This window comes from Ictidomys tridecemlineatus, chromosome 6 (genome assembly GCF_052094955.1).
Source record: "Ictidomys tridecemlineatus isolate mIctTri1 chromosome 6, mIctTri1.hap1, whole genome shotgun sequence".
In the NCBI taxonomy this organism is placed as follows: domain Eukaryota; kingdom Metazoa; phylum Chordata; class Mammalia; order Rodentia; family Sciuridae; genus Ictidomys; species Ictidomys tridecemlineatus.
The window spans coordinates 136,274,468-136,287,202 of NC_135482.1; the positions used below are offsets into that span (position 1 = coordinate 136,274,468).

A 12,735-nucleotide genomic window follows, 5' to 3' on the forward strand; every position below is an offset into this window, starting at 1 on the left:
AAATTCTCAAAGGAAAGAGGAAGCACAACATGTGGACTTTTCCTCTTTCCATTTAACAACGTGTTGCTGCTCAGTGATTAAGTGCACTTTTAAAAAGACTCTCTCTCTTTCTCTCTCTCTCTCTCTCACAGATGTTTCCTTGTGAGAGAGGTTTCATTGAATATTTAAAGACATGTCAATGAAATTGTGTTCTTAAAGGTGAATGATTAACTGGACATTTCAGATCATCTTCTGTAAGAACATTGTTACTAAATTGTCTTTCTTCTGTCGCAGTTCCCGAAACACCCTCAAATGCTTGCCGCTTTTGAAACTGTCAGCAGGTTACATTATGATGATTTTAAATTTCTTTAAGGTAAATTGCTTTATACATCTTGATGATGATTCATTCAATTTTTAAGAAGACACTTTATAGGATAATTTAATTCCAGCACAACTAATATGTTAGCTATTTAAAAACTTTATATTGAGCTTAACATGAAAAGAATATATTAAGGATATTTCAAAAGATCATCTTATAATTCAGACTGATTTTGGACTACAGTACCATTTCCATCTGTTTTTTTTCCCTCATTGAGTTGAAGGAAAGGAATAAAATTTGCTAAAGCAAAAGGAAATTTTTGATATAAATTATTTGACTGAAGTCCATCTCAAATACAGATTAGGATATGTAGCATTTGGTGGCTTCCTGTGCTCACCTCCTCTTCATGGGTGGTCCCTACCCTTTGGCTTATTCTTCCTTTACCCATCTCTTACCTCACTGCCTTCTTCTAGGAGCAGGTCCCCAAACTGACTAGTTTAACTAAATTGAGTCCAACGCGCTGTGATAAAGTTGGTGAAGTTGGTGGAAAGTAATTTAAATTAATTTTTTTTCCAGGATTTGCTTAATGATTTCACCCCTTTGAGCACTATGTCATGAGTAAAGTAGGGATAACATCTATTCTGTGGTTATTGTTATGGTTTATGGTTATTGTTGATCAACAAAGTATCATTTCAGGATTCAGCCATAGATGGCTGTTGCTATCATAATCCAGAGGAAGAGGCAGAACACATTGTGTTGCTTCTGGAGTCAATCTGATAAGAACCACCATCCTCAGGATACAGGGAGAGCAGTGGTTATCCCCACCCGAGGTTCTAGGCGTGCCTGTGGGGGGAGAACTGTGGGTGGCTTGCCTTTGAATGAGTGGAAGGAGAGGAAAGGGCTGACAGACACAGGAAGCCCCTGGAGCACAGGGTGAGGCAGGAAGTGTTGGGTGTGGATGGGGCTGAGGTTCATGGGAGCCATTGGCCAGAGACAGTTTCTTTGCAAACTGTACAATGCTTTCAAAGATTTCAGACTCATGAGAAACTTGGGGTATTTCACTTTAAAAATCCAGATATCTAATTTTTCTTGAAAAAGTGAAGATCTTGTAATGATTGTTGATGCTTACATCCTTCCTTAGCCCTACATTATTTTCATTACCATATCTAAAGACATTTTAATATAATTTAGATCAAATCTTCTGTTTTTCTAAAAGGTCTTGGCTATTGTCACTTAATTCTTCTATATGTGCTTAATTCTTCCAATTATTTTGTTTCTCTAGAAATATGTATTTGCAGCTTATTCAAATTTCTTTTCTGTTATTTTTAGTAAAATTTAGCACTTTTCATGCTTTGGGCTGTGTTGATATTTTATATCTGTGTTGATATTTTAGATCTACCTTACTACTGAGATATATCCTTTGCTGTTCATTTTCTAAGTGACAATTGTGGGTATATTCATGTGGGAAGTCTCCATTGACTTGGATTGGCGTGTTTATCATGCTAAGCAAGTGTCTTTATTTTTAATTTATTTTTTTACTGATAAATTGGGAATTCTGTCAAATTCTTCTGAATAGCTTCTGATTATTTCCTCTGAAACATTGATATGTCAGCATCAAAGAATGTTGCCTTTTTTTTTTTTTTTTCCTTTTGCAGTCTGGGGACTGAACCCAAGACCTCTCCACCACTGAGTTTTTTCTAATTACTTGTTTCTGTTATGTGGTTTATTTCCCTAAACTGTCTCTGTACTTAAGTTTGACACACACACACACACACACACACACACACACACACACACGTTATTAAAGTGTATGTATATTGATAGGAATGAGTGTGTGCACACAGAATAAGAGAGTGTGGTGCGAGCAAGTGAGAGACACCTTACTTATGTAGAGCATAACGTGATCTAAGAAAGTAATGAGTTAACGTTCCTTTTTACTGTTATTTCTGTAGAAATATCATCTTTAATTTGAACCTCTTTCTTTATTTTGGCTTAGTGATTTTTTTTTTTTTAACCGCAAATTTTAGTTGGAGATTTTGGAGAAAAATTGATGGCACAGGGACGGTACTCTGGAATACTTAGGAACAGAACCCTGAATACACGTTTATCAAACAGAGGCATCAGCTATGGTGAATGTGGCCCTCCAACACCACCCCATTCATATCGTGAAACTTTATTCCCAGTGCGCTAACAGGAGTAACTTTGGGAAGCCATCAAGTCACGAGAGCACTGCCCCCATGAGTGGAATTAGTGACATAAAAGAGGTTGAAGGGATTGCTCCAGCCCTTCAGCCCCTTGGACCATGTGGGGACACATGGAAAGTACTATCTGTAAGGAATGGACCTGCAACAGACAGTGAATCTGCCAGCAACCTGGTCTTGTACTTCCAGCCTTTGGAATTATAAGTAAATTACCCAGTTTGAGGCATTTTGTTAGAACAGTCCCAAGTGGACCAAGATATTATCTTTAGCTTTTTTTCCTTTGGGCTTTATGAATTGGAATTAACTCCCTTGTGAATAATATAGAGGAAGAATAAGGGAATATTTCATGAATTATGTGGCTTGACTGTATCATATCGGTAGCAGAGAGGTAGATTTTTCTATATACCTTACTGTCTTTGCAGATAAAAACCTAACAGTACTTGTGTTAGAGCAGGTGTCTAATGATTATCTGTTTAGCATAATGCAGTCATCTGCTTTCTTGACAGTTGTTTTGTTGAATATTATTTAATTCATGGTCTTGATAACCCAGTGATAGAGCAGAATTCCCCTGAACACAGTTATGTTGAAATGTCATTGCATATCAATAAAATAAATATTTTAAATTTTTTAAAAAAGTTTATATCTTGAGCTGGGGATATAGTTCAGTTGGTGGAGTGCTTGCCTAGCATGCACAAGGCCCTGGGTTCAATCCTCACCCACCCCCCCCCAAAAAAAATTATATCTTGAAATGCGATGTCCAGTAAAAGAAGTGGGAATTTAGTTATAAAGTACACTAAATGGATTTTGGTTTTATTATGTTAGACAATATCAATTTCTTGTAGGAAATTATATGAGTCACAATTTTTGTTAATATTTAAAATAATGCATGAACTTTTTAGAAAATTAAATATTTTGTTAAATATTTGATTTAGCTTTCAATGTCTAAAACATCCAGTTAAACAAATTGGTATAGGCACATGTTGAAATACTTGTGTTATCAAAACAGTCTCATATAATTTTGGATAGGTACCTGCTTAAGATTCTGCAAACATTTCCTGTCTACAGGTAAAGCATAGAAGAAGCCTTTCATAGTAAGTGTCAAATGTGATTATGAAATATAATTGACTATTGCCTGCTTTCACAAGAGAGGCAGTGCTTTTTGGTCTCAAATTCTCATTTATTGTGGTACAAACTATACAGAGGAAGCCAAGTCTGTGAAATTCATTTACACCATTTCTTTTTAAAGCTGACAAGATAGTGCCATCTTGCAGCTATCTTAATTTTATAAGAAAGGATGCTGAGAAATTGGTGGCTGGGCCCAAGTATCTGCCCTTATAAAGGGCATGAAGGACACTTTTTTTTTCTTTTTCTCACTTTATGACAACCTTCTTCCCTCTATTCCTTTGGATATAATTAGGCACAGTGTGTATTAATTTTTACTTTTTATTTTTAGTGAGTATTGAGTTTTTGAACAAGTATCTCATCCTTTTGGGTCTCCTCCAGCAGCCATTTAGCTAACCTGTTCAGGTGGGAAGCCCAGCAATACTATCTCTTGCTTGTACACTTGGTGAGGTCACACAGGAATTTGTCCCGTGTATTTCTATGTGAATTTAGTTCTTTTAACAAAGACCTTTTCCCTCTTTCTCTTTCTTTTGCTCTTTACTTGCTATCCCAATTTTGTTTGTTTGTTTAATTTATGGATCAACCTATGAAATAGTAGTCCCCTTTTAGTCTGTTCTTTACTTGCTATCCCAATTTTGTTTGTTTAATTTATGGATCAACCTATGAAATAGTAGTCCCCTTTTATCTATAATTTCACCTTCTGAGGTTTTCAGTTACCCTCAGTCAAATGTTAAATAGAAATAATATATTTTAAATGGTGTATGCTAGTATCATGATAAAATTTCACTCTCTCTCACTCTGTCTTGCATGGGATGTGAATCATCCCTTTGTTTATGTTTCCACACTGTATATGCTACCCTTCTCTTAGTCCTTTAGAGTAGCGGTCTCTGTTATCAGATCTGCCTGCTTCTATCTCAGTCTTGGGCTGCTCACGTTCAAGAAACCTTTATATTACTTACTAATGGCTTCAAATTGCTGGTTAGCAATTTTATTATAGCCTATTATGTTCTATTTGGTAGCTATTGTTGTCAGCCTTTTGTCATGCCTAATTTATAAATTAAACTTTATCATAGGCATGTCTGTATAGGAAAAATCATAGTATATTTAGAGGTTGGTACTATCTGCAGTTGCAGGCATCCCCTTGGGGTCTTTGAACCTATCCCCTGTGGATTAGAGGGGAGGTGACAGTAATATAAAATTATTCTGCTGGATATTATATGATGCTTATGATTAGACAACTATTTCAAAATATAGTAACAATGTGATTTTATTTTTCTGTAACTTTACTTCCCATTTTCTCTCATGAATCAGACTGACAATTTTTTAAAAAATTAAGCCAACAGCATACATTCAAGCTAGGAATAGTTAGGGACAAAACTCTTTTGTTTTGGAGATATAAACTCATGTAGTTATATTTCTAGAAAATACTTCTATTTTTAGAATTTTGAAACTGCTATATGTGTCAGTATTTTCTTAGCTTATCTCCTGACATTTCTTATAGACCATCAGAGCTGTGTAATTATTTCCAACTTACTTAGAGAGTTTATTAATGTAGTCACCCAGTATACCTTTTGTGTTGATTAGCTTTTTGTTGCTGTGATAAAATACCCAAGAAAATCAACTTACAGGAGGAAGGATTTATTTTGATTGATGGTTTTTGAGATTTCAGTCCATAGTCAGTCTGTCAGCCCCATCACTTTGGCGAGGGAGGATATCATGATGGGCAGTATGTGCTGGAGCAAATCTTCTCACTTCATGGCTGCCAGGAAGCAGAAGTGTAGGGGGACTGGGAATAACACACTCTAAAGTCTCACCCCTTCCCAATGAGCTACTTCCTCCAAGCAGGCCCTATCTCCTGAGTTTTCCACCACCCCCCCATAGTGCCATCAGCTGGGGAGCAAGCCTTCAATACATGAAGCTTTTTGGGGGACATTTCAGATCTAAACCATAGCTCATTGTTTTATTTCGTGAAAGAACAGTTCTCTCTTATTAGCTGTGAAATAGTCATTGAATTTTGCTCTACTTGGCTCCGGAGGATGGATCAATTATATTGGTCATCTAACCTACTGTGGACTATGAAGTTTGTAGTCTGAAATAAAAAAAAAAAAAAACAGACTTCAAGAAAAAATTTCAGAATTATACAGGAAAAGCATACACTGCTATTGTGCAGCGTAGCAGGGCATGAAAGAGGGCCTAGGGCAAGTTCAGGTGCAGGGCATTTTTTATCTCCAGTGACCAGTTTGTTGTTTTCTATTGCACTTCTATTTTTTGTTTCTATTCTGTTGCATCATAAAATAAATCTAATGAACTTTGAAGTTGCCAGATTTAATTACAAGCACTGCATTTGTGAACTTATATATTAAATAAGAGAAAAGTTTTCCCAATAAAGCATTATTGACTCCTGAAATTGATATCAGAAGTGTTCTGTTTTCAGTCTGAGACTAGGAAGATGGTGATACTATTTACAGAAATAAGAATCAGAGAAATGTGGTCCCCAAAGATAAATACGGTAAAAATAATGTCTGATTTGACCAAGAAAGTTGTATTCTCATCATTCAAAACTTTGAACATATTGACTGGAACTGTATATTAAATACCACTTAGTCTTTAATGGTGTGGCGGATATATGAGTTGAGATATTTTGGTACCTTAAGCATCTGCATGAATCTCAATTTATGTGAATGTGCAGAAATGTCAGGCTATACCGTTATGGTTGAATAACTACTGGATAATGCAGAGCAAGTGTTTAATCACTCACTGAATACCTCTACCTGTCCACAGAGGAATAATGATGCACTACTCAAAACCGTCCAGAAACAAAGAATACAAATCAGTGAAATAATGTACTAAAAATATGTCCAAGTATGTTGACTCACAAGCCCCCAGAATACTTCATCTGGAAAATTTACTTATCCACATGTGCTTCTCTATTTTTGTATGTGTGTGTTTGTGTGTATTTTTAAAAAATATTTATTTTTATTTATTCTTTTTAGACATACATGACAGTAGAATGTATTTTGACATATCATAACTACATGGAGTATAACTTCTCATTCTTGTGGTTGTACATGATGTGGAGTTACGCTGGTCCTGTATTCATATGTGAACATAGGAAAGTTCTGTTCAATTCATTCTACTGTCTTTCCTATTCTCACTCTATCTCACCACACCTCAACAGCTCCCCTTCCCTTCATTCCTCTTTGTTGTATGTATTTTTCTTAAATGTTTTTTTTTTTTAGTTATAGATGGACACAATACCTTTATTTTACTTATTTAAAATTTTTATGTAGTGCTGAGATGAGGATCAAACCCAATGCCTCACTCATACTAGGGAACACTCTACCACTGAGCCACAGTCCCAGACCTGTATGTATGTATTTTCACAATGGATAAAATAAACCTTGTAACCCATTTTTGGAGAGGCAGTTGTTCCACTTGCAAATTGTTCTCACTTTTCTAATACTAAATTTACTTTTTGGAATCTGTTACACTGTTTGGTTTCAGGTAACCCCAGATACTTCCAAGGAAACCTCTTTCATTCTGAAACATTATGTAAACTGATACTGTGCAAGTTGTGATGCTGAATTATGTACAATCTTTATACTTTTATTTGATGGTATGGTAGATGAAGCCTTTTGAAATTAGGTGTAATTGAGTGTGGCTCATGAGTACATATTCATGTGCTTTGGAAGTTATATTTTTGGATTGAGGTCATTTCAAGGAAAATGAAACGTTTCCTTAGTTTGGTTATTTATATTTTTCCTCAAAAATATCATATAGTCAGATAAAAATAGCGCAGTATCATATAGCCAGATACTTCCAAATGAAGATGTGAATTTTGCTATTCAGAATCTCTTGGGGCATCCTTAAACCACTTGGGAGATCTCTGTTAGTGACCTCCAGAAGCCAGTGTATCCTTGCTTCTGGAACACTTTGGTGTTTTCCATGTATAATGCCTTGAATGGACATTTTTTCATGATACACTGTTGATATTTCTTAGCACCTGGACATCTAACACCTAACATCTTTAGCACTTAACGTCTTCGATCACACAAAGTTTTTAAATCATATCATTGTTTTAATTAACCAACATGATGAAAACCCCAAAGGATCCACTAAGAGAATACTGTTATTTAGTAACATCAATTTTTATTTGAGCTCTGGAATTTTTTTAACATCTGGATGAAAGTGTATAGTATCCTGTAATTGTACAGTGTCACTGTACAGTGTACCGTGATAAAATTTTGAGGTAATTTAACAATCCTTGACGTAAGTGATTGCTCCAGGTAACCTTGGTTCCTTTTGTTGGAGAATGGTATTTAGAAGTTACATCTGAGCACTCTGTGTGCTTCCATTTACTGATGTTCTCAGTGGACAACTAGAAAATATATATTTTTTTACACCTCCCCATAAATATCTATGTTTATATTTTAAAAAACATGAGTTCATATCTAGATTCCAATTTCAATCTAATGCTTCAGGGTTCCCTCTAGCCTTCTCTTATTCTGTAAATACCTGCTATAGTAGCAAGAAGCCTAGCTTTTGTTATCTGTCTGCTGCTTATTTTTCACTTACTTAAACTTGTTTTCCTCATTTTGCCTATCTGTTCGCTATCCTCTCTGACTGCAACCTCTTTTCCCTATAACTCTTGTCCCCTGTGTTCTTGGTTCCCAATAGACAATTGCCAGTCTGCTTCCCTACTGCTGTCTCTGCCCCTAGGTACGTGGGAGTGTGGTGCCAGTGAGCACGATACTATGTGTGCCAACTTCTTTCTCCCTTGGTGCACCAAATCCGTGGATGCTGCTGGGCATACCATTCAGGACTATTGTGTGAAAATCATGTAGCATTTTTTTAAAAACTATTGTGCTGTTATAGTTTTCCTACTTTTAGTCTAAATCAACAGTATTTTTTTGGCCTATGTATATTCTTTATTTTTATCAGTTGATTATAGCATACATGAATCAATTTTTATCATATTCAAAGTCAAACTAATTATTCAAGTTGTGTTAGAATTAAGCATGTATTAATGTTGAAAATTAAAGTGCAGAATAATGTTTGCATTTATCACATTTGCTTTCTTCAGTCTTCACTAAAGAATATTTAGGAATTGTCTTAGAAATCAAAGATGGAAATCTTTATCCTTATTGACAAATTTTCTACCAACCATTTGCTTTGATATTTATAGAAATAGCAGTAGAAAAGGACAATATGAAAATGACACTTGGTAATGGTGATAATCTGATTCCATGAGAAAAGAAAGAGATGCTCACTAAATAATAGAAGGATGTTATGGAAGTGATGAGGGGTATATATTCTTCCTCAGATGCTAGATCTATGGGAACTTGCTATAAAGCATCTTTATTTTCCCATGATAACCCTTTGTTCCAAGGAACAAAAAGAATAGAAATTATTTTTTGAAGAATACCAAAGAAAACTTACTGTAGGGTCAAAGGAATTCATTCTCAAAATAGATATTTTGGGCATGTGAATAATTCTTTTCAACTCTTCAGTGCTAATTGGAAAAAAAATACACACACACACACACACACATATATAATTGGAAACTTTTACGTTTATATTTATTTATTTATTTATTAATTATATACATGACAATAGTGGAGTGCCTTACATTCATAATTATCCATTCACAGCACAGTTTTTCGTAACTCTGCATATGAAATATGTTCACACCAAATTATGCCATTATACATGACCTCTCTTATTGTTTTGCATACAATTCTTAATACACCTTTATACCACAATTTATCATTTCTCTGTTTGTATATAAGGTATGTTAACACCAAATTCACATCTTTATACATGTATTTTGTATAATGATGACTGTCATAAATCAACAGTATTTTTTAAATGAGGCATCTTGGTGGGACAACTACAGAACTGAAGCAGGTGGATAGATTCCTCCCATTTAGAACCACACCTACTGGGTGAAACTGCTGAGTTAGATATTGAGAGCTTTTCAGAATAGGGAGAACTTGGTGTTTTGGAGGTACAGCCCTAGCACCTCCCATGCCTGGTGTCACCTTTAAGATTACTGGATGGACTACTTGGTATTTGAGGTAATTGCATGCATCTAGATGTAAGACTAGCTAAAGGAGGAACTCTTGAGAGTAGCAGAATCTGAGACCAGCACTTTAAGTTGATGATTTTACAAAACCTTCTTCTCTTGGTTGTAGGGTGATAGGTCATTTTTCTGAGCAGGGTGAAGTTTTGTATTGTGAAAGGTTCTTATGCTTATGGGAATAGAGGCAAAGTGATTTCTCTAAAATAATTTCTATAGTGATAATTAGATATGTGTGTCTGAGAGCAAAATGAGTCATAAAATAGCCCTTTCTCCCGTCCAGAAAGTTAACACAGTTTAATGAAACTTATAAGATATTGATACTTTTAGGACTTAAGAATATCAGTGTTCATATGAACTCTTTTGCTTAAACTTATTTACATTCTTTTTTGTTTTTTTTAATATTAAAAATTGTAGATGGACACAATACCTTTATTTTATTTATTTATCTTTGTGTATGGTACTGAGGATCGAACCCAGGGCTTCACACATCCCAGGCAAGTACTCTACCACCGAGTCACAACCCTAACCCTGTCTTTGTTTTTGCAGTCCTGAGGATTGAAAGCAGGGATGCTCTACCACCAAGCTACATCCCCAGTCCTCTGTATTTTATTTTGAGGTAGCCAATCTGGTCTTGAACTTGTGATCCTCCAGCCTCAACCTCCCAAGTAGCTGAGATTACAGGTATGTGCCACTGCACCAGGCCTGTTTACATTTTAAATGTAATTACTTAATAATAGTTTAATGCTATGTAAACTAGCTAGCAAAATGTTTTCCAAACAATATTAAGACTATTATGAAGACTTTGCATAAAAACTTGAAAACAAAGGTTATTAAGGTCAGCTTTATATGATTCTTTCTTATAGTGTTGACTATATATCTGGGGTATACACATTCTGCCCTGCATTAAAATGCATCTATGAGGTTTGATAGTAGCCATTCATCATTCATTATATAGCTCTCTAGGGTTCAAAGAGGCATGGAGATTTGAAGAAGCTTTAGAAATTTTCTTTCTTTTGTAGGTAAATATAAAATAACTTGCAGTAGATCACAGAGCTTGAATCCAGTAGAACCAGAAACCTGGATAGGAATTTAACTTTCTGGGCTCTGTGTCAAAACTCACACCGAAGGGCTCAGTGCTTTTGGGTTTGGTGCTGGTAGTAATTATTATTATTATTTGATTACATCAGCAATTTATAACTCTAGACTTTTCCACAAGGTAAGCAATACTGGGGTTTAATGATTACCTGGAGTGTTCTAATAAGAATAATGTCCTCTCTTTATGTCTAACTCAAGATTCTAAGCAGTGAGTTCGGCATTAGTTGTGTATGATAAACAGAAAAACTAATTACCTTTAGCATTGTGGCTGAGCTGGTGACATTGGTGGAATCAAGACTTCTGGAATTCAATGAAGAGGAGAATAATATAGGGGCCACTTTTTAGGAATTGAAGTTGTAGTTTCTAAATATCTACTTGATAGTGGAGATTAACCTGAGCCTATACAAATATATTTATCTGGTTGGTTGTCCTTTTAAAAAATTGTGTGTATTCTTAGGGGGAGGGATAGAAAGTTGAATGTGGATTATTTGTGGGGTAGGCTAGTAGATGCTCCTGTGAGTCAAAAGAATATTTAAAAAATTTTTTTTTTCGAGAAGCAATTTGTGGAGTTGGGGTCTGTTGTATGGAAAGTAATGAGTTGCTGCATAGAAAAAGATTGCTTTGCAATTGCAGATATTTAAATCATAAAGACATGAATATATGTATAACATGTTTATATTTTAAAGCATGCTGTGCAGTTAAAATGTTTGGGAAAATACTTAAACTTTAAAATGTGCTAAAAATGTTGAAACATAGTATGTGAGTCTGGCTACACAGCAAATCTTGGCAGTATATTATGTATCTTTTGAATCTTGGGGCCAGGGTTGTGATGTTTTATAACTTGTGATTTAATAATAAGGTTTTAAAAAATTTAAAACTATTTAAATAAACTCTGTATTCACATGTATAACTTAATCATGTGACCAGGGCTTTGGTTTTCTTTGTATGTTTGATTATTGATAAAAAGAAAGTTGTAGCAAGCTTAGATAATGTGGTTCCAGGAGAGATGTTCAATGTAAAATAATTAATTCTCCAAGTTGAAAGATTGTTTGCAGATGTTTGTCAAGTGATGCTCCCTTGAACCTTCTAAGAGTGCCATGTCTCTGTAAAATCCTCGAAGATGAGAACTTTAAAAAAAAAAACAACCTTTACTTTATACTTTTCATAAAGTCATTTATTCCCAGTCATCTTTGAGTATATGTCATCTTTGAACATAGTGATGAAATTAGTCCTGAAGTTGGTGTTTTATATTCACTTTTAAACCGTCTCCATATTTCTACAATATGAATTTTAAGAGGTGGAAACTCTGGCTCAGAGGGTTGAAGTAACTCATCCGAGGGTAAATGATCTGGAGTTTGAACTCAGAAACATGTGACCTGAGGTTTCTCAGGAGTCCAGGTTTCTAACTCTGTCTCATGATGCTGTGTGCTGTGGCCTTCACGTACTGAAACTGAGCATAGACGGCTTTCCAGTTTTGTGAGCTCTCTGTGCAGGCCTTCATTTTATTTTTTTCTCCCTTCATGCCCTAGGAGAAGAGGCAGGTTAAGGAATTGGTATTTTGTCTCCTGTCTCGTTTTATTATGATTTTCAATGATACAAGGGGGGTTTGTTTTGTTTTGTTTTTGGGTGCTGGGGATTGAACCCAAGGCCTTGTGTTTGTGAGGTAAGCACTCTACCAACTGAGCTATATCCCCAGTCCTCTAGGAGGGCCGCCCCCCCACCTCCTAATAAACAGTGTGAACTGAGGATACATAGAAAATGACAGTGATAGGTTTTCTTGCTCTAGGTATTGCCTCCTTAATTTCCTGGGAAACAGAAACATGATTTATAAATATTGATTTGAGAAAGCCTAAAGGAAACCTTAGGCCCTCATTTCTGCCATTAAAATGGTTTCTCTGAAGAGATAAAGTTAAATAATTGGATGTTGAATTACCAGA

At 35.3% G+C, this 12,735-nt stretch overlaps 1 protein-coding gene across 11 annotated transcripts in view; it reads left to right on the forward strand.

The window, feature by feature from the left end:
- The window catches only part of Klf12 (KLF transcription factor 12), a 434,856-nt gene that overhangs the window by 22,797 nt on the left and 399,324 nt on the right, over positions 1–12,735 (forward strand). For 5 of the 11 annotated variants that reach the window (XM_078015797.1, XM_078015792.1, XM_078015787.1 and 2 more), the window contains exon 2: positions 10,250–10,384. The exons of the other annotated variants lie outside the window; for them this stretch is intronic. The gene's annotated coding sequence lies outside the window, so the exon portion shown is untranslated. The remainder of the gene's footprint in view (positions 1–10,249; positions 10,385–12,735) is intronic. 11 annotated transcript variants of the gene reach the window in all.